We start from the raw sequence: 22,668 nt of genomic DNA, 5'->3' as shown, positions 1-22,668 counted from the left end.
AGAGGTAACCAGTATAACTTAGTGGAAAAAAAACAGTGGTTTTGAATGTCATTTTTCCAGTTTCTGGCAATGAGATATTTGGTAAATTATCCTCAAATATTTTTTAATGGATAATATTAAAGGTCATGAAGAACCTAGTGGCAAGACGGGAATAAAGACACAGACCTACTAGAGAATGGACTTGAGGATATGGAGAGGGGGAAGGGTAAGATGTGACAAAGTGAGAGAGTGGCATGGACATACATACACTACCAAACGTAAAATAGATAGCTAGTGGGAAGCAACGTCATAGCACAGGGAGATCAGCTCTGTGCTTCGTGACCACCTAGAGGGGTGGGATAGGGAGGGTGGGAGGGAGGGAGATGCAAGAGGGAAGAGATATGGGAACATATGTATATTTATAACTGATTCACTTTGTTATAAAGCAGAAACTAATACACCATTGTAAAGCGATTATACTCCAATAAAGATGTTAAAAAAAAAAGACAAAAAAAAGTTATTTTGGAGTATTGTTATGAAGATGAAGTAATAAAAACTAGAGAGCATAACTAGTTTACTGTTTGACATAGTGAGTTTTTAAAAAATAAGTACTGTTCAAGAAAAAATATTGCTTTATTTTACTATATGTCAATATAAATTTGGGGGGGGGGGTTTACCGTAATATGAGGAAACTGAAAAATAAAGAAAGCCAGCTAAATATTTGGTATAAAAATATTGGGCATAAATAATCTTTCTTTACACAATCCACTTTCTAACATTAATCATTTATAATTTTATTTGGAATATTTATTTCTATAGAATCAAGATAAAGCTCTTAGAAGTTATTTAATCAATTAGATTTAAGGTCAATATTCTCAGATAGCATCATAGTTCAAAAGGAAATGATTATCTTAGTTTGAATCAAAGCCATATATTTAGGTTCAGAATTAGACTTTTCAGTAACAGCTTCTATAAAATATTCAAAAGCTAGAAGACATTTATCTTAAATGTCAAGTAAGGGACACACATTTTAGAAGCAAATCTTGGTGATTTATGTCTGATGTTTTTCTATTTTTTGTTAATACAGATATATTAGTAAGTTAAAACTTTAACAAAGGATAAAGAAAAATGGTGGAAGAAATCTCTTTATATTTAAGAAAGCTATGAGAAATATTTTCATGATGGTTGTCCAAATAGAAAGAAAAACAATACTAATTTGGGGAGCATATCCTTATGTCCGGAAAACATAGGAAATATGTATGTATAGTATATGTCTGTCTCATTTGAGGAAGACGGTGAACATTAACTGCTAATGATCTCACCTTATATTCACAAATTTTGTTAAAACAGTTTGTTCTCCGTTATAAATATTTATATACTATGTTTTGCATTTTAAAATTATGTGAAACGCCAAAATATTTTATTCAATTTGTATGATTCCAGATATGCCTTTCTTTCAGTAGACATTTGAAATATACAGAGTATGGTTTCACATAGATAAGAAATGTAAACTATTGCCTGAATTCAATTCAATTATAACTAAACACAACTATTTATGAAATTGAAGAGCATATTATGATTATGAACTAAATATATTAGTATGGTATGGACATTGGTGACATATAAAGAATGAAAAAATATGAATAAATATGTAAATGGCACAATCATCTTAGAATGCTAGAAAATATTAATATTATTATGGACTTTTATGCATTTGTAATTTTTTTGCTTTAGTTGTAAAAAATGTAAGCCTATTGACAAAATTTGTATTTTTATTTATAAAACATTAGGTTGATTGTAAAATATGTATGTGTGTACACACATGCACAGAGTACACATATACATATATACATATATGTAAACATATTAAGACATGTATACATACATAAAGTGGACAGTACATTATAAAATCACACTTGCATAAAATATCACCAAGAATGACACAAGAAATTTAATAACTGGATTGACTTTGAGTAAATAAAGTGGGTGACTGAAGTAACAATACTGTGATATAGAATGTTTCCTGTCTAACTGTATCAGTCATTCCTTACACTACAATTTAAGTTCTTGAGCTCTCACTGGTGCAGTCTCAGCTTGAACTCGAACTGGCTTCAACTGGTAAAATACAAAATGCTTCTGCCTTATGTTCATAACCCCCCCGCATTTGGCCCTCTCACTGGTGCTTCTCTGTAGATTTGAGATGCGAGATCCCCTGGGATCCACCCATAACTGCACAACCAAAACTATAGGTGAGTTATTAACCATGCGGTGAACTCTTGATAAATGAGAATTGGAGACAAGCAAATTAATTCTTTGCTTTTCTTTTGGCTCTCCTACTTCCCTTGCCTCACTGGCTTTTTTTCACCTTAACTCTATTCCCTGGAATTATAGTTCCTAATAGAATGGTAGTATATAAACTTTTACTGTGATTTCTGCTTGTTGGGGGGCATAGGCCAAGACAGTTGGTTCCAGGAGTGTTCTTAAAACCAAACCCTCAGGATGGAATTTTGGAACTACATTACTCATGGTCCTGATGGCAACAAGTTGGTCTTAGTTAACCCCTGGCATCTGTGGAGTCATGATGATTATCATTCTCAACTATTATTAATTGAGATCAGTACATTTGGCAAATGACCTGTTGACATATGCAGTAACTGTGGGGCTTGAAGAGTAACCGACTCAGTGATAAGAAACATTGTCCAAACCAGAGGCACAAGGATTTTCTCAGTTTCTTGTATCTTTTCTTATAGGGGTTTTATAAGTTTTAGCTTTTACATTCACATTATAATCCATTTTGAGTTTTATTTGTTTGTTTTATGGTGTGATTATTGGGTTGAGGTTTAGTGTTTTCCCATCAAGTTGTTAAGGCAATATTCTTTTAGAAGACTAATCATTCCCAATTATATTGTATGGTAGCATTTGTTGAAAACAAGTTGACCAGATATATGTGGATCTGTTTTGGCCTCTCTGTTCCTCTCTGTGTACCTTTATGTCCATCCTAATACACCCCATCCCCCTACCCCTAACAAAATCACCATCTTGATTAATGGAGATTTTTATTAAATAGCAATTTGATAATATAAGTTCTTCTACTGGGTTTTTCCTAATGAAAATGTTATTAACTATTCAAGGTCCTTTGCATCGTCAAATAAATTTTAGAATCACATATATGTGTGTGTGTGTGTGTGTGCGTGCGTGCACATGTACACACACACACATAAAGTGGGTGGTGTTTAAATAGAAAATGCAAGGAGTTTATAGATCCACTTGGGGAGAATTGAAGTCTTACTATGCTGAGTCTTCCAATCTATGAACACAGTACATGTCTCCATTTATTTGGGTCCTGTTAATTTTTTCTCAGGATGGTTTTGTAATTTGCAGTGTACATATTTATACATATTTGTTAAATCTGTTAATACATTTTCATCTTTTTCGATATTATTGTGGGTTTGAATCAAATTATACTCACCATAAAGCTAATGTTGGTAGAATTTTTATTTGTCATAAGTGATCCATTTATTCTCCACAGAAAATTTTAGTGTTCTTTTTTGTTTTTGTTTTGTTTATTTTGTTTTCTTTATAACATTCCTTTGTGTGGGTTGTTCCTTAGATTTTTTTTTTTTAATGGTCTATGGGCCCTTTAATTCTAACAGCTACTTTTAAAAAATTATGTAATTAATCCCCATCTTTTCTTCAAATATTTTCTTGTCTGTCTTAAATTTTACTTCTTTTGAGTTTCCTGGTTTGTTCTTCTGTGCTTCATTCTGGGTGGTTTCCTCAATCTTGTGTTCTTATTCACTTATATCTTAACTCTGTTTGCTATATAGACAACTTATTGTGTTCTCTACCTCTCCAATTATGTATTCTAAAGCTAATTATTTGCTAATTTCTAACTATTGGCTGACTAATTCTAATGTTGCTACAGCTGATGAAATAGATAATCTAGAATACTGTGTTAGACACTGCTCTGTCAACAACATACAGGAAGGAAAGCTATCGTACTGTTCATAGCATCCCCAGAAAGCTGTCTGTAGTAAAGTAGATGAGTCTTTGGGTGGAAGATACATAAAATTGAAGAGGAAATCACAGTTAATTAGATCTCAATTCATAAAACAACTTAAATTCAGAATTTCTCCCTGCACCCCAAAGTTAGACAGTTTATGAGGTGAAACTTACTAAATGGCAGTTGACCATGATTGGACTATAAGGGTGACTGCTAGTTATCACTTTGTCCACACATATTTGTCTCACTTCTAGTATACCTGGACTATGTTCTGAGTTGGGGGCGAGGTCTGTGGTTTTAAACAATGATGGAGAGGAAGCAAGGGCAGAACTCAACAATTCCTTTCCTATTTTGTCTTCTTACAACTACTGTTTCATTTTTATCTTTGTACATATAAAAAGGTGGCTATTTTACACTTCACTTTTATTTCTTCTATATTTAGCTAACTTTTTCATTGTACTTCCTTAATTTTAAAAAAGTGTATTTAGCTATTTTTGTGGGTTTGAATTCGTATTCTTTTTTCCAACTACAAATTTTTAAATAGGATTTTATTTCCATTTAATAAAAATTACCTTATTTTTCATTTTATCAGAGCTTCATTATTCAATAAATCCAATAATCTCCACATTGCACTGTAGATCACTCTGATCCAGTATTTTAATTCTACCCTTTTTTTAACCCCACAAATTATTATCTGTGCTATTACTGGTGATTTTATTTTTATTTCAATATAAATATTTATTAATATTTATTACATACTACCTATTCTTTTGCTTACTATTTATTCTCACATCTCCAGAATTCCTTCTGAGTTCATTTCCTTCTTCTTTCTGGATTCTGTCCTTTAGGACTTCCCGAGCATTGTGGAGATATTTGTATTTTTGTACTCTCTCTTTTTTGATCTCCCTGACTCTCTTTCTCCTTTGTCTTTTTTTTTTCTTTCTTGAGAAAACTGATTACTGATTCATTGGTACATAACTCTAGGTTAATCGTTATTTCCTCTCAGGATTGCAAAATATATTTCATCTGTTCTCTGTGATAATTATAGGTTTAATTTTTAAAATATATTTCCACTCATATGTTCTTTTGCTGCAAGTGTGTAACCTGTTTTATAGATATCTTTCACCAATTCTAGACACTTCTTAGCCACTTTCACTTCACATACTGTTGCTCACTTCTATATTTTCTACATTCCCTCCTTCTGTAGTTTGAACTAGATATTTTGGACCTCACTTTGCCCTCTTTTCCTTTTATTCCATTTCTAAACTTTCTTCCCTATTTTCTTTATCTACTTGGCATTCAGTAATTTTTCAGATATATCTTCCAGTTTAACTATTCTCTATTCAGCTATCATTCACCTGAGTTATTTAAACAACTTAAATATTGTCTTATTTTTAAAATCTCCTGGATTATTTTTGATTGTATCTTATTCTTTGAGCAATATTTTAATTATATTTTATCTTTCTGAAAATCCATAATTATTACTCTCAATTCTATAATAATAATTTCATTTTTTATTTCTTTTTCTGCTATCACTTCTTTTGTGTTGTTTCTCTCTGTGTTGCTGACTTTCACTGGAGAACTTATATTTGCTTGAATTTACTTTGTGAAAGCTTGGAAAAAACTAAGTAAGGATGTTGTTTTTGCCCTAGTTTGAATTTGAAGTTGCTTCTTTATAACTAAAGTGTTCTACTCATCTCTGTTCACTGATTTATGGTTTCTAATATAGACTAGTTTTTCTCTCCCACCTCATCTTCATTGCCACTTATAATATTGATATTTGCATTTTCTTCAAAATTAACACCACATGTTTTAGCTCACCTTTTATTTCTTACCAGATTTGCAATAAGGCAACATTATGTACTATTTAGGACTTAGTGTTCAAAAGCAGAATATTTTATCAAAGTATCTGTTCTGCCAGATATAGTACCAAACCCATTTAATTATCTTTGTATGTGGCCAACTGCCTACTAGCAAACAAAATATGTTAGATAATATTAGGAGTGATTAGGATTAATATTAGTGTGATTACCATATATAAAAAGATCTACATATTTATTTGAAGCAATATAAATTCTGATATTTAAAAAATTTTTCCTGTAAAATAAAACACCACTTATCATTAAAATTCAAACATAAGCTAATGAAATATTTTCAACTTTTTAGAACTCATACAATCGGATTTTAAAGCAGCACTTAATTTTTAATGTACACTCTTCCAAAGAAATGTGTTAGTTTGTACTTATTTGTATGTTTTGTTCATCTAGCGTGTATTGTAATGTATTCTAAAAGTGTGTCCTTAGAATCTCAGATTAGTTTATAAATTTGTCAATAGAAAGGACATATTTCTTTCCAAATTTGGAATTACCTTATGGTATGTAGCATTCAATTTGGTAAAAAAAAAAAAAAAAAATGTGATTTTGCAATTCTTTTTCATTTTAATCATTTGAAATTTGGTTATTAAAATATGCAATATTTGGTGGCAGACATAAGCAAAGTAGCTGTGAATCATAAAATCTCAACTTCACAATTCAAAAAAAATAGAAAAATAGGCAAAATCCTCAGAAAAATTATGAAAAGGTAAAGAGTATATGTTAGTGAATTTTTCTACAGTAGCGAGTAATTCCCCCCAAATCCCATATCTTACAAGAAACATCCATACATTGTTCTCATTATATGCCAAGGTTGTGTACTACCTGTTGTAGCATTTTCTACTGTTTTGACCTTCCAGGATAGAAGTTAAAGTGATCCCCTACTTGAGATGTATCATTCTTTTTGTAGAGGAAAAGAGCATGAAAGCTGGCAAGATTTGCAATAAGTTAAACCTTTAGTTCAGAATTGTCCCATGGCATGCCTACTCAAAGCTCTTTGGTCAAAGCAAGTCACATGCCCAAGGCCCTACCTCAAAGAACATGTTTTCAAATTGCAATAGATAAGGAGATATAATCCTACTTCACAAAAGAGACGAGCAAGTATTGGATAAAATATAAATACTGACTGTAATAAGAGAAAACACACACACAAAAACAAAGAATAGATTTGTTTGTACTACTTTTAAAAGAATAGGTATAGTAACTCTTTGTGATGAGAATGCTTGAGATCTTCTCTCAGCAAATTTGAAGTATACAATACAGTATTATTAACTATAATTACCATGCTGTACCTTGGAGCCCCAGAACTTTTTAATCTTATAACTGAAATTTGTACCTATTGTCAATTATGCCTCAATAAAACTGAAAAAGAAAGAAAAAAAAGGAATATATGCAGTTCTATAGCTGAACAATAATGCTCTGTTTTCTTTTATAAACTATATTTATTGAATTGAAAGGATATGTATGTCACGCAGCCTCTACTCCATCCTCCATAGAAAAGCCTTTTGTTAAAGACTACTATAATTATTTAAATTCTGTTACCTAGAATTTAAGTGCGTGATTTGAACATTTACAGAATGTAGATCTTATAGGACTAAATTATTTTTAGTTAACGTAAGATGACTGGCACATAAGAGTGAAATGAAAGAAATCTATTTAACTTTGTTTTGTTTCCTAAGTCTAGGAATGTTTGAATTCCATAGCTTTCCCATGGAGAGAGATGACAACTGTCATCCCCTAGTATTGAAATGTGTAGCTTATGTTTTGTGTCTTTTTTCCTTCAAGATTCTGTCATGGTAGATCAGTAGAGTTATCAGCTTTCATTGTGCAAGAATATATAAAAATAACAGAGGGATAGCTAATAGTAAACTGTTTCAATATTTTCCAAATTTGAAACAATAACCATATGATATTGTTAGTATTACTTTGTTAACCTAATATGTCAAAAAGCTACACATTGTATCTATACAGAAATGTGGGACTCAGACTAACTAAATTCAGGTCAGTGATAACACAATTATAAACTAATTTCTAAAATTTAATTTTAGAAATTAAATTTTAGAAACTAAAAATTTCTAGAAAAATTTAAAAATTTTTAGAAATTAAATTTTACTAATTTATGTATATAAAAAATTATAATGTACAAGTTATTCTTCATAGCAAACAGTGGTTTTTCAACAATTTTGTTAAGTTCAGCAGAAAATCTAGAATTAAAATATTCATTTATAAATAACCAAATTTCAAACTCCAAAACTACGGTTTTGGTGGCATTGCTGATGATTTCACTATTTCCTTTATGTCATTCTATTTCCTGTTTCTAGATCTTGCTCACAATTCTATGGGAAGAGCTATATATATTCCTCAGAATTATATGTTTTAAATAATACTCCGAAAGGATATTTATTAGTGTTTCAACAATATCATGGTCATGAAAATTCTCAGATCTCTTGCTGTGGGTTCACACTTCTGGAAGCATTACCATACCCATGTCTAGGATGTGCTTCCCAGACTGGCCACCAATCAATGACTGAGGATGGTAGATACAGCAGAGCCAAGACACTCCTGACTCTAAAAAGCATGGTTTGAGATTTCCCATGGACCTGGCCAAAGCTTCCTCAAATCTAAACTACAGTCTGAGCCACATCCTGCCCAACTCCCCTTATTTCTCTGTCTCATTTTAAGGGTTTCATCCCTGCATGAAAGCCTGGAGCCTCTCCTTGCCTGCTCCTGCCTCTTCGCCTTTATCTTTTGCAGGTATCTCCTCAATAAAACCACATTTAATTCCCTTTAGAAGAGCTTAACTGACTTAGGTAGCAGGAAATGGTTCAAGAAAAAGGTGGTAGATTATTCTTGGGTTCCTTACTTACTGCCTGGCAAGCTGGGGAAATGTCACTTTGTGTGGTAAGTGGGCTATGGATTGTCTCCAGTATAAGATGGAGTCCCACATGCGCATGATTTCACTTGTGGCGACTGGAGAAAATGGTCCAGTGAAGAGGACTGCCATTACACTTACAGTGATTCAGGCTTTTGAAAGATTTGGGGGAGAATACTGCCTTTAAGGAATGAGGAGTTGACTGGTTTTTGATGACCTGTATTGATGTCCAGCAGAGAGATTATAGGAGACTAGGGCCATTGTTGGTAAAATCTGGGATGCTGAATTGGGGGATGGGGATATCTGGATAGATTCTCTAGAGAGATGATCCTGAAGAAGTTGTCTGTGCTGGAGCCCTGGAATCCTCAGAGTTCACAGAGGTGACTCACCAGTCCTTCCTAGTGAAAGCTAACAGTTTATGCCTGACAGAGAACACTGTAGTAGCCTCTCTCACAAGGGCAACAGGTGACCACCTTTCCTCAAGAGATTCATTTCTTCTCCCGTGGGTCACAGGCTGGGAATTAACATTAAATTGCAACCTAATCCAACTGGAATGTGTTGATAAGAAAGAGCATATACACTTATAGAGGAGATATAAGAATTAGCTTATATTAGCAGGAGTTGAAGGAATGACCCAGGGATTGCACTTTGGGGGTACTTGCTGAGTAGGCCAGAATATAAGACTGCATAAGCAAGAATTCTCAGGACATGAGGATTTAACACTCAGGCAAGGGCCCCAGAAAATAGAGATATCTCCACACTCTAGAAGAATGAAGAAAGAAATGTCCCATGTTGAGCAACAGACATAGCTGAGTTGCCATGACAGAATAAAGAGGCTACAGGAGGAGAGAAAGCTGGATAGAATAAATTACGTGAGTCCAGAAAACCTACCAGAGGAGAGGTTTTCAGGAGGAGCCAGAATACATACCACTCGCCAGGGCCATCCAAACTGCATTGATGAGCGGCATCGGCAACACAACAGGTTAAGTGGTAGCGCTCTTCCGTAAGGCTGAGTTGATGACAAGGGAGGCAGTAACAAACTTGGAATTGTTCATCTATGGATCTCAAAATAACAGGAGTGACCTCCAATGTCAGAAAAGCAGCTAAGGTTCATGTGACCTAAAGGTGGTGGTAAAGATAGTGAGCATAGTGTTCCAAAGGGCAAAAGAGACAGGCAGCCAGCTTGGGTGCTGTTAACGTCTACAGCAAGAAAATGGCACGCATGGCGGAGCAGAAAGAGAACAGTAGTCACTCCGGTAAAAAGTCATAATTCTCTCCTCAGTTTCTGGAACTGTGTCTATTTGAAGATCCATAGCTCATTTATTGGTGAAGAGCCAGATAGCTAGAACAAAGGGTTTTTTGCAACAATGCAGTCAGTACATAGGACAAGGATTTCTTCAGTTCTTCCGCAAAGAGACATATGGCCTTTTCCTTAGGTGACAGTAAATTAAGGAGAGAGCTACAGTTTGATTCTGAAGGCTGTCTGCTGGCAGAATTCCCTTAAGAGGCTAATTAGCTATGGCCCACCCATATTATAGAGGGTAATCTGTTTTACTCAAAGTTTACCGATTTAAATGTTAATCTCATCTAAAAAATACCCTCACAGAAACACCTAGAATAATATTTGACCAAATATCTGGTTGCCATGGCCTAACTAACTTGATACAGAAAAGTAACTATTCCTTTATGTAATATTTTTTCTGTCTTCATTTTCTCCTTCCTCTTCTCTCTGTTCTCTTCTTTCTCCTTCTCCTTCTTCTTAATATCCTTATGCCTTTGTTTGTGTAGAAAGGAGATTAAGAGGTAATAACCAAGAAAGATACATGCAAACACTAGTCAACTGCATTCTTATGGTAACCTATAAAGATCAAACTGTGAGAAATCATGATTATTATAAAATAGTGTTATTAATCATGACACAGAGGTTTTGTGTGAAATGAATATTTTGATTTTATATTTTTCACCTGCTGATTCTTAATTTACTTCCCAATTAACTTACAAAGTTTTTCAGTTTTTGACGGCAACAATGATTTTTTTTAAAAAAAGTGTTACTCATAGTTTTCCTGACAGCAATATGCAAGAAAAATGCTATGTTTGATAAGTCTGAAACTTACTTAAAAGATTGCAATCTTTACTTCTGTGTTCTCTGTTAAATGTCAGCTATGTTTGGCCATTTACTTAGAGCTAAAATGAGTAGTCAGTTAACCTGATAAGATAGAATTCACAGTGCATTTTTCAAGATGCTCTGAGGGAGAGTCAGGTGAGGTCCCCAAAGCAAGTTGTACATTCCATCCTGTTGTTTCATATACTGAGAACTGTTGTTTCGTGAAGAAAAATTCAATCTACGCTTTTTATTATTTATTTTTCTGTTATGTAAAGACATGCAATAATATTTAGAAAGGGCTAATTTCTACTTCATGCACTTTGGAAAAGAAGAAGTATGGAATGACAAAACCCTAAACTTTTAGCTAGTTGGCTTAACTTACTGACGGGAACATTTTGATACATTCATTTAACTAAGAAGTATTTTTTGTGTATACTGTATCAGGTCAGGCACTGTGCTATACAATGAAATTATTATGGTAAATATAAGGTACATTGTGTGCTTCCTCTTAAAGCTTGTAGACTATGGAAAAGAGATAGAAATAAAAATGTCAAAACCATTATTATAGAATGGGAAGTACAGGGTGTTATTCCCTGGGCCCCTAATTAAGAGTCAGGGAGCTTGATTTATTCAAGTATAGTGGAATACTTAGAAGACAGGAAGAAGTATTCCTGTATCAATTGGTAGAGAAGTCACTAGTATTTTTGTGTCTAGGAGAAAATGCAAACTATCTTTTGGATTACCATTCTTTTTCAGACTTTTCCATGGCCTGGCCCCTTCTCAGTGATGCTGACTGAAAGGGATTAGGGATCTTTTTGCCCCAGAAAAAGTTACAACAGTGGTGGCAATAGCTAGAACAGATAGTGTTGCATCCTGTTGCAGATACTCCTTGAGAGGAGGGGATGATGTTATCACAGATTATGAACCTGGTATCTTCTCTTTGGACGAAAAACATGATTAGAACCTCTTTATAGATTGTCCAGAATGAAGTCCGCTCACATTAAAGGCTCCAAAGACCTCAGAGGGGAACTCACGAGGAAGCAAGAGGGCATCTTTATTTGAGATCCAGAAATATCTCCAGGACCTGTTGGTTTGTCTAGATTATTCCTCTGTGGTTATGTTTTGAGTCTTTGCAGCACCAGCCACCCAGGCACAGTGGCAGACCCTCAAAACAGAGACTGGATGTGACTGTGCATAAGAGTTCTAGCCTTGGACAATAAGCATGAGCCTTTGTGGGACCCTAGAGAATCTTTCCAGGAATATGACTCACTAGATGAATCATCAAAATAGAGACCAAGATTCACTAGAGTGTGCTAGACATTTTTTTTCCAGTTAAGGTTTATTGGAACTCTGTGGTCTAATTTACAATGCTCAAATCTTCCAGCAGTCAAGGAAAATCTTTGCAACTGATATTTTTGTAATTTGGAGCTTCCGGCAAAGGGAGGCAGCTTCCATCCAGACGTGCCCCTTGGGGTTTTGGACTCCCTGGGGTTTTAATGACCCTGACATAACTAGTAGGTACATTGCTTTTATTTTTTGTTTTGTTTCTGTTTTTTTGGTTGTTGTTTTGTGTTGAAGACAAGGTGTTAGAAACCACAAACATTTTTTTGTTTAATTTTTGTTGAAAGAGGGTAAGATTTAACTGGGTTGGAGATATACACTATCCATTGGGGTGGGAAAAATTACTTTAAAGTTTTTTAATATAATATATATATATATATATATATATATATATATATATGTATAGATATATAGAGACATATATACTACTGTATTTGAGGAAGATCTGATTATTGTTATAGTAACCTCTAAATACCTGATCAAGTATTTCAAAATGATTTGCTCAGTGGTCTGTTTAAAATTGTAATTTGAGTTTTTCTTTATAATGAAAATTCCCTGTAAATATTTCCTCTATGTCTGTATTTAGAAAGTGTTATTTTTGAAAATTAATTATACACGAGTAGACCTGTATGTTTATGTTACCTGAAAGATTGATTATAGTAGGTCTATTTATACATTAGACTAAGCATTGAGGGGATGAATATCCTTGTCTGAAGTTTCCAAATCACATCAAAGAAATAGAGCAAAAAATATATATGTAATTAACAATGATACAAAAATATTGGTCACTTTTTACATTTCATAAAGAATCATGGCTACAGATTTTTTTAAAGTATTATTACTATTTTTAATTTCAGGCAGTTTTTTTTTATTGGAGTATAGTTAATTTACAGTGTTGTGTGAGTTACAAGTGTAGCAGAGTAACATTTTTTTGGTAATACAGTTTATTACAAAATATTGAGTATCGTTCTTTGTACTATACATAGGTCCTTGTTGTTTATCTATTTTATATATAGTAGTATGTATATGTTACTCCCAACTTCATAATTTATTCCTCCCCCCCACATTTCCCCTTTGGTAACCATAAGTTTGTTTTCCCCTTTGGTAACCATAAGTTTGTTTTCTTTATCTGTGAGTTGGTTTCTGTTTGGTAAATAAGTTCATGTGTATCATTTTTTCTTTTTTTAAGTTCCACACTCTAGTGATATCATATGGTATTTGTCTTTCTCTGTCTGACTTAACTTTACTTAGTATGATTAACTCTAGTTCCATCCATGTTGCTGAAAATGGCATTATTTCATCTTTTTCATGTCTGAGTAGTGTTCCGTTTTATTTATTTATATATATATATATATATATATATATATATATATATATATATATATATATATATATATATATATATACCACATCTTCTTTGTCCATTCATCTGTCGATAGATATTCAGGCTGCTTCCATGTCCTGGCTATTGTAAATAGTGCTGCAGTGAACACTGGGGTGCATGCATCTTTTTGAATTATGGTTTTCTCCAGATATGTGCCCAGAAGTGGGATTGCTGGATCATATGGTAGTTCTATTTTTAGTTGTTTAAGGAACCTCCATACTGTTCTGCATAGTGGCTGTACCATTTTACATTCCCACCAACCGTGTAAGAGGGTTCCCTTTTCTCCACACCCTCTCCAGCATGTATTGTTTGTAGACCTTTTGATTATGGCCATTCTCACTGGTGCGAGGTGGTTCCTCATTGTAGTTTTGATTTACCTTTCTCTAATAATTAGCGATTTGAGCATCCTTTCATGTGCCTGTTGGCCATCTCTATGTCTTCTTGGGAGAAATGTCTATTTAGATCTTCTGCAATTTTTTTCATTGAGTTTTTCTTTTTATATTGAGCTGTGTGAGCTGTTTGTATATTTTAGAGTTTAATCCCTCATGGGTTCCATCGTTTGCAAATATTTTTTCCCATTCTGTAGGCTCTTTTCGTTTTGTTTATGGTTTCCTTTGCTGTGCAAAAGATTTTCAGTTTAACTAAGTCCCATTTGTTAATTTTTGTTTCCATTTTCATTGCTCTAGGAGGTGGTTCCAAAAAGATTTTGCTACAATTTATGTCAAAGTGTCTTCTGCCTATGTTTTCCTCTAGGAGTTTTATAGTATCCATTCTTACATTTAGGTCTTTAACTCATTTTAAGATTATTTTTGCGTATGATGTTAAAGAATGTTCAATTTCATTCTTTTACATGTAGCTGTCCAGTTTTCCCAGCACCACGTATTGAAGAGGCTGTCTTTTCTCTACTGCATATTCTTGCCTTTGTTGTCATAGATTAATTGACCATAGGTGGTTGGGTCTACTTCGGGGCTCTCTTTCCTGTTCCATTGATCTATATTTCTGTTTTGTGCCAGTACTATGTTGTTTTCATGACTGTAACTTTGTAGTATGGTCTGAAGTCAGGAAGTCTGTTACCTCCAGCTCGGTTTTTCTTTCTTAAAGTTGGTGTGGCTAATAGGGGTCTTTGTGTTTTCATACAAATTAAAAATTTTTTTGTTCTAGTTCTGTGAAAAATGCCATTGGTCATTTGATAGGGATTGCGTCGAATCTGTGGATTGTCTTGGGTTATATGATCATTTTAACAATATTGATTCTTCCAGTCCAAGAACATGGTATATCATTCCAACTGTTTGTGTCATGTTTAATTTCTTTAATCAGCATCTTATGGTGTTCAGAGTACAGTTCTTTTGTCTCCTTAGGTAAGTTTGTTCTTAGGTATTTTATTTCTTTTGATGTGATGGTAAATAGGATTGTTTCCTTAATTTTTCTTTCTGATCTTTTGTTGGCTTTAAGTGGGCTTTAAGGCTTCAGTTCCCCCCTATACTCCTGGTCTAACCACACACCTGGGGGGGCCTTCAGGCAGATTTTTTTAAAGCTATTTGAATGTATGTTCAAGGGCAGCAACAAATCTCTCATCCTTGGATTTAATACATCTTTTTATTGCATTATAGATGAATTTACTTTATAAGATAGTTACTTACCTTTGCTGTGATAGGTTCACCAGTTCTTTTATAATAAGTTTGGTTCAGCTCAGCATCTAAATTCTACAAAATTAGTCTTGCTCATTTCCATTTAGATGAGCGCCTGATTAAAGTACAATGGCACTCTGACTTCTTAATATAAACCTTTACATTTTTTTATAGGAAAGTTTTACACAGTTTAACACAATAAAATTTGATGCCATTCAAGCACTATATATTTGTCTTAGTTCATGTTTTCATTATGATGTGCTTGAGTTCTAAGGTTTGTGTAAGTGTATAAAGATTTCTAGTAACATTTTCCCCAGAATAGTATTTTAATTTTTATCAGGAACTTGAACATTAATAGTTAGTATATGAGGAGAAACATGTGAAGAATAAAGAGGTGAATAAAGATGAAAAATTAAAAATTGAGGATAATAATGAGGATGTGAACTAAAACCCTGGCTGCATTGTCTTCTATGAATAATTTTCCAGACTTTACTGAGTATATCCATGTTTTCTCATTCTTCTCAAACATTGGAAGGGCTTTCTTTCTTTTAAATCTCTCAGTAATTATTCTTGTTATCCTCTACTAGTGACTTATGAAAGAAGTTTCTCCTGCCGTTACTTGATTTTCTCTGTTTCATTAATCTCTTCCTGTGTATTGGATCATCACATCAACATTCAAATATGCTCTAGAATCTCTTACCTCAAATAGAAAAAAAAAAAAAAAAGACAGTAAAAATATTAGTTAGATCTCTGAAATAAATGTCTGGTCCAGAAAATAACTTAATGATATGAATTCTGGCACAGACATCACCTTCTTAAGTCCAGAGAAATGTCTTTCTTTGATTTTTTCCTCCTCTAACACATTACTGTGCATTGTCTTATTGGAACAAGCTACTAAATCTCTCCAACCCTTCAACGTGTCATTGAATTCATATTCTGCAACTTCCTGTCCCAATAATGTTAATCTCACCATTTCTTTTATCCCTTGTTTGATTATATAGAAAGTAAAGATAATATCTGTAGCAGACATAAGTGGTTGCCTACCTCACTTTCAATCTCCCTACTTGGTTATTTTGTTCATGTTTTTAATTCTCTCCCATAGGACTCACTGTTAAATCCTGCGTACTCTAAGCTGATCATTAAAATCTTTTTCTCTTTGCCAGTGATAGATCTAGGGATGATTATGAAACTTTGATCCTACCCTAAAGATAAAAAATATATTTTAATCATGGTTAAATTTGTATTCATCTTCATTTACATTTGGAGAAGTCTGCTGGAAAGAGTCTGGGGAAAGTTTCCCCTTTAAAAAAGAAAACTCACACAAGAAGAGTTACCCACATTTTCTACTACACGTTCTCATGTTTACGCACAGAGTCATAACCATTTTACTCTCATGAAGGGAGGAAGGCTGAGAACAAAGGTGCTGAGGAGGGCAGGTCAGAAAATAACGCAAAAAGCTGGGTTCTTGATGACATCATTCAGCCACTGAATTAAACAACCCTGGGGGTGCCTGACCTTTAGAGTCTTTGCTATATGAGGTAATAAATTTTTCTTACTGAATTGGGATTTTCTATTTTTTTCAGGCAAAAGAATCTTATATAGTGTAGTACTTACCCACAAGTCTGGTGAGATGATTTAATAAGTTAATTCACATATACCACATAGCAGAGAGCTTGGGACATAAAATACTTAAAAATGGAAATTATTACAATTGAATTTTCCCCTCTTCCTCTCCTTCTTCTCCTTCTTCTTCTCATAGTATTAGTATTAGTAATAATTAGTACTGTTTTATTTTACGATTTCATGCGGTCTAAGTAAATTTAATTTCCCCAATAGCAGTACCATGCATCTTTATGAAAGAAAACAAGAAACAATATCCAGCAATTAGATAAACACATAACATTTTCTGTAGTTTAAGAATCATCTTTTGGCTTACAAGATTTTCAGATGTAGGGGATTTTAAATGCCTACTCCGTTCTTCATTACCTGCTGAGTTATCCATGACCTAAATATATGCCTCATCCTTATATTTTTATCGTTAGACTCATATGCCTCCTTCAGGGGTGATGCATTCTACTCAATAATGACAGATAATGATATAAAATTTAAGCAAATAGTAATGTTATAAATGGACCTTAATCATTTCAAATCTTATGTTTCTCACTCAGAAAGGACCAAGCTTTCCAAAATAGTAGTGGACCAGATGGAAGAAATGTAATATTCAAAGGCAAATCTATATATGTTACTTCAGATATATCAAGTAAAGGTAAAAATGGATATTTGTTTCTAAAGAGAGATAAAAGACCTTGCTAATTTTCATTAAGTACTTAGTCTTAATGAATTTCACTTAAATCCTAAGTAATTTTTAAATAGATCTTTATTGGAGTATACTTGCTTCACAATACTGTGTTAGTTTCTGCTGTACAACAAAGTGAATCAGCCATATGCATACATATATCCCCATATCCCTCTTGAGCCTCCCTCCCATCCTCCCTATCCCACCCCTCTAGGTCATCGCAAAGCACCGAGCTGATCTCCCTGTGCTGTGCTGCTTCTTCCCGCTAGCTAACTGTTTTACATTTGGTAATGTATGTATGTCAATGCTACTCTCAGTTCGCCCCAGCTTTCCCTTCCCACCCAATATCCTCAAGTCCATTCTCTATGTCTACATCTTTATTCCTGCCCTGCCACTAGGTTCATCAGTACCATTTTTTTTTTTTTTAGATTGCATATATGGAATCTATTCCATATATATGCGTTAGCATACGTATTTGTTTTTCTTTTTCTGACTTACTTCACTCTGTATGACAGACTCTAGGTCCATCCACCTCACTACAAATAACTCAGTTTCGTTTCTTTTTATGACTGAGTAATATTCCATTGTATATAGGTGCCACATCTTCTTTATCCATCTAGGTTAGTTCTATGTCCTGGTTATTGTAAATAGTGCTGCAGTGAACACTGTGGTACATGTCTCTTTTTTGAATTATGCTTTTCTCAGGGTATATGCCCAGTAGTGGGATTGCTGGGTCATATGGTAGTTGTAGTTTTAGTTTTTTAAGGAACCTCCACACTGTTCTCCATAGTTGTATCAACGTACATTCCCACCAACAGTGCAGGAGGGTTCCCTTTTCACCACACCCTTTCCAGCATTTATTGTTTCTAGATTTTTTGATAATGGCCATTCTGACCGGTGTGAGGTATCACCTCACTGTAGTTTTGACTTGCATTTCTCTAATAATTAGTGATGTTGAGCATCTTTTTGTGTGCCTCTTGGCCATCTGTATGTCTTCTGGGACCTAATTAAACTTAAAAGCTTTTGCACAGCAAAGGAAACCATAAATAAGATGAAAAGACAACCCTCAGAATGGGAGAAAATATTTGCCAGTGAAACAATAGATAAAGGATCAATCTCCTAAATATACAAACAGCTCGTGCAGCTCAATATCAAAAAAAAACAAACAATCCAATTAAAAAATGGGCGGAAGACGTAAATAGACATTTCACCAAAGACATAAGTAATTTTTTGATTGACTTGAATGCCAGCTTTATATTCAGAGTGGTCAAGTTCAAATAATTTTTGGGAGAACTGAGCACACATGCAACAAAATGTGAGGACATTAATCGAAATTTAAGGACTATAAACTTTCCAAATAACTCTAACATAAAATCAGTGAAAAAATTTAAGCAATATATAATAGTGACATAACTGTTGCTTCAGTCTTCTTGTAAATTAAATATAAATAACACCGATAAGTAAATTTTCTTATATGGGTTTAATAAAAAATGGTTCTTGAAAATTAAAAAAGAGAAAAATTAAGTACATAATTACATTGGAGTCAAAGTACATTTTATTGTTGTTGTTGTGATAACAGTTGCTAATTTTCAACAATACAGGACTTGTTGCCTAACTATAATTTTCTTTGTTCCAAATAGATTTTTCAAAGCAAAAATATGACATAAATTTTGCCCATAAGATGATTAGACAAAACTGGCATTGGGATGGAAAATCATGTGTTTCAAGACCCTTCACACCAAGAGATATTTAGGCATTATTACTTAGATTAATTGAGCTTTTATTAAAGCTAATTTTCTAGTATTCACACTTCAAAATACAGATGGAAATAAAATATATAGTTCTCAATTTGGCAGGAGTGTACTATACAATTTATAATAAAGTTGATTTATATTAATTGCTAGAAAATTTATGGGCAACAGATTTATTTTAATGGAGTCATTTATTGTCCTAATTTGTTTTATTGATATTAGGATCCGGACATCTTGCTGTTTTAAAAGGATACTCAAGCACAGGGAGATCAGCTCCGTGCTTTGTGACCACCTAGAGGGGTGGGATAGGGACGGGGGAAGGGAGAGGCAAGAGGGAGGGCATCTGGGGCTATATGTATATGTATAGCTGATTCACTTTGATATACAGCAGAAACTAACACAACACTGTAAAGGAATTATACTCCAATAAAGATGTTAAAAAAAAAAAAGTTAACAAACAGCAAATTAAAAATGGATGATTTTTTAATCCATTTACAATCAATTAAATAGTACATTTTGTTTTCTTTTCTTTTTTCTCCTTATGATTGTTGTTTTTCATTGTCGCCCCTATGTCCTTATGCTAATAAATAAAGTTGGTTTCTGCTAAATACAGTATTGAAAATCAAGAAGGAAATACACTATTCTCTTATTCTCCTTTAATTTGAAAATATGTGTATTGGCACCACTATATTGCTTTCAGTTAACGTTAATTTGTGTGTACTTTACATTTTTTTATCAGTCTTGCTAAGGGTTTCTCTTAGTTTCCTGTTGCTGCTGTAACAAATTAACACAATCTTAGTGACTTAAAACACCACAAATTTATTATTTTACAGTTCTGGAGATCACAGTTCAAAATAGGTCCAACTAAGCTACAGTTAAAATGTTTACAGGACCCCATTCCTTCTGCACATTCTGGGAATCCATTTTCTTGCCTTTCTCAGCTTCTAGAGGCTCTCCCCAATCCTCAGCTACTGGCCCCCTTCCATACTTACAGCCTGAAATGAAATCATTCTCACTTTGCTTCCACTGTCACATCTCCTTTTCTGACTCCGACACTTCTGCTTCCCTCGTCTACTCTTTTTCAAAATAAGGACCTTTGTGATTACACTGGCTCACCAGGGTAATTCAGGAAACGCTATGGAGATCCTAACTTAACTGCATCTGCAATGTCTCTTTGCCATGTAAGGGAACATATTCCCAGGTTCTGGGAAATAACACTTTTACAACTTGGGAGGGGGTATTATTCTACTACTACAGAGTTTATCAATTTTATTAAACTTTCAAAGATTAAAGCTTATGGCTTTGTTATTTTTCTCTATTTTATATCTTTGATCTTTGTTCTCATCATTCTACTTTTTATCCTTCTTCTTCCTCTGGGTTTTAAATTTTCCTTTTTCCTTTTTAGAATCTTGAGATGGAGGCTTAGCTTATTGATTTTTTAAACTTTCATATTTAAATGATAAAGTATATCCAAAGACTGTTTTGCCTCAATCATATAAGTTTTGATAAGGGAAATTTCTATTTCCATACTGTCAATAATATATTTTAAATTCCCATTGCATTTTTTTAAAGAAGTGTTAATTTAGACACGTACTGCTAATTCTCAAACACATAAGATTATCTCATTATTCTTCGCGAAAACATTTATTCATTTATGTATGTTCACAGAACATATGATCCTTTGTGACTTATTGAGACTTGTTTTATAGCCCCAAAGACTATGTATTTTAGCTGCCAGATGTAGTATTCTATAAATTTCTGTTAGGTAAGTTAGATAATAATATAGTTTAAAACTTTTATATCTAGAACAGATATAGCAGAGGAGAAAGGGTTGAGAGGTGGGCAAAATGGGTAAAAGGGATCGACTCTGTGGTGATGGATGATAACTACACTTTTGATGATGATCCCGTTGTGTATTGAATTACAGTGTTGCACACCGGAAACTTTTATAATGGTATACATCAATTTTACTTCAATAAAAAATAAAGCTTTTATAGCATTACTGATTTTTTTGTTTTTAATTATGAGAAAATCCTATTTGAAATAGCTGTGGTTCATTGTATATTTTTCTGTAGCTCCTGTTAATTCTGTCAATGTTTTAAATGTATGTTGCTTTGTGTTATTACTGGTTATTTTCTAAATTCAGCTTTTTAATCTTTCACTTTTCAAAGTGACTTAAATTATGCCCATTAGCCATTATTGTAAGTAAAATACCATGTATTGTTGTTTTGTCCTTTGTACTTTAGTTGTCACTCATTCTCCTTCTATTATGTGTTATGTATCCGCAGTGTAGTTTTTTCTTTAAAGAGTTAGTAACTATTTAATATATTTTATAAATATTATTTTATAGTTAAATTCACAATTTCCCTTTCCGGTGATCTTCATTTCTTCCTGCAGATACGTACATCAGTAAATTTGTGCTCATTTTTGTTTGTTTGTTTTGGTTTGGTTTGGTTTTCTTTGTCTTATCTGAAGCGCTATCAACAGTATTCCTTGCAGTCTGGTTCAGCTAGCAACAAATTCTGCCTGTTCTTGTTTATTTGAAAATTTCATTATTTAACCTTAATTTTGGGACAAAATTATTAGTAGATATAAAATTTGGGGGTTACACATTTTTCCTATAATTTCATTAAATATATGATTTTATTATCTCTGGCTTCACTTGTTTCTGATGATGTTAGCTCTCATTCTTCTTATTGTTGTGCCAGAATATAATGTATCTTTTTATTTTCTGGTTAAATATTATTTTCATTTATGATGTTTGACTATGATGTGACTTTCTTTGAATGTATTCTATTTGTGTCTTGCAGAATTTTTTAAAAATAAGTTTTTGTTTTTAGAAAAGATTTTAGATTTATAGAAAAATTGAAAGGGTAATACAGAGAGTTCCCATATACCCAGCCCCGAGTTACATTCTGCACCCATCCTGGATTCCCCTGACCTCTTAAATGATTTTTTTAAATTTGTTTATATTAATATTTACTATTTGAGCTGTAAAGCTCTATGGAATTTTACAAATGCTTAGTGTCATGTATCTGCAATGAAAGTATACAGCATTGTTTTGAAACGCTGAACATATTCCCTGTGTTTCATCATCATTTCTAGCCCTTCTTTAATCTACTGGCCATTCCTGATTTACCATGCCTATAGGTTCTGTCATTTCCAGATGTCATATAAGTGGAATAATTCAGTATGTAGACTTTTGCTACTGGCTTCTTTCATTTTACCCTATACATTTAATATTCATCCATATCCTTTCATGGCATTTCAGTTCATTTATTTTTCTTCATTGAATAATATTGCACTGTTTGAATGTACCACATTTTGTTTATCCATTCATCTATTTCTCTCTTGATTGTCTTTGTCCCTTGTGAAATACCAGTTGACTGCATTTCTGTGCATCTCCTTCTGGGCTGTTTATATGGTTTAATTGATCTAT

At 33.4% G+C, this 22,668-nt stretch overlaps 1 protein-coding gene across 1 annotated transcript in view; it reads left to right on the top strand.

The window, feature by feature from the left end:
* Positions 1–22,668, top strand: part of LOC309623716 (uncharacterized protein) — a 451,333-nt gene that overhangs the window by 80,672 nt on the left and 347,993 nt on the right. The gene's annotated exons all lie outside the window — the stretch shown is intronic.

This window comes from Balaenoptera borealis (assembly GCF_965194805.1).
Source record: "Balaenoptera borealis genome assembly, chromosome: 2".
Taxonomy (NCBI): domain Eukaryota; kingdom Metazoa; phylum Chordata; class Mammalia; order Artiodactyla; family Balaenopteridae; genus Balaenoptera; species Balaenoptera borealis.
The sequence above is the reverse complement of the archived record's forward strand: the minus strand, read 5'-3'. Positions and strand labels throughout refer to the sequence as shown.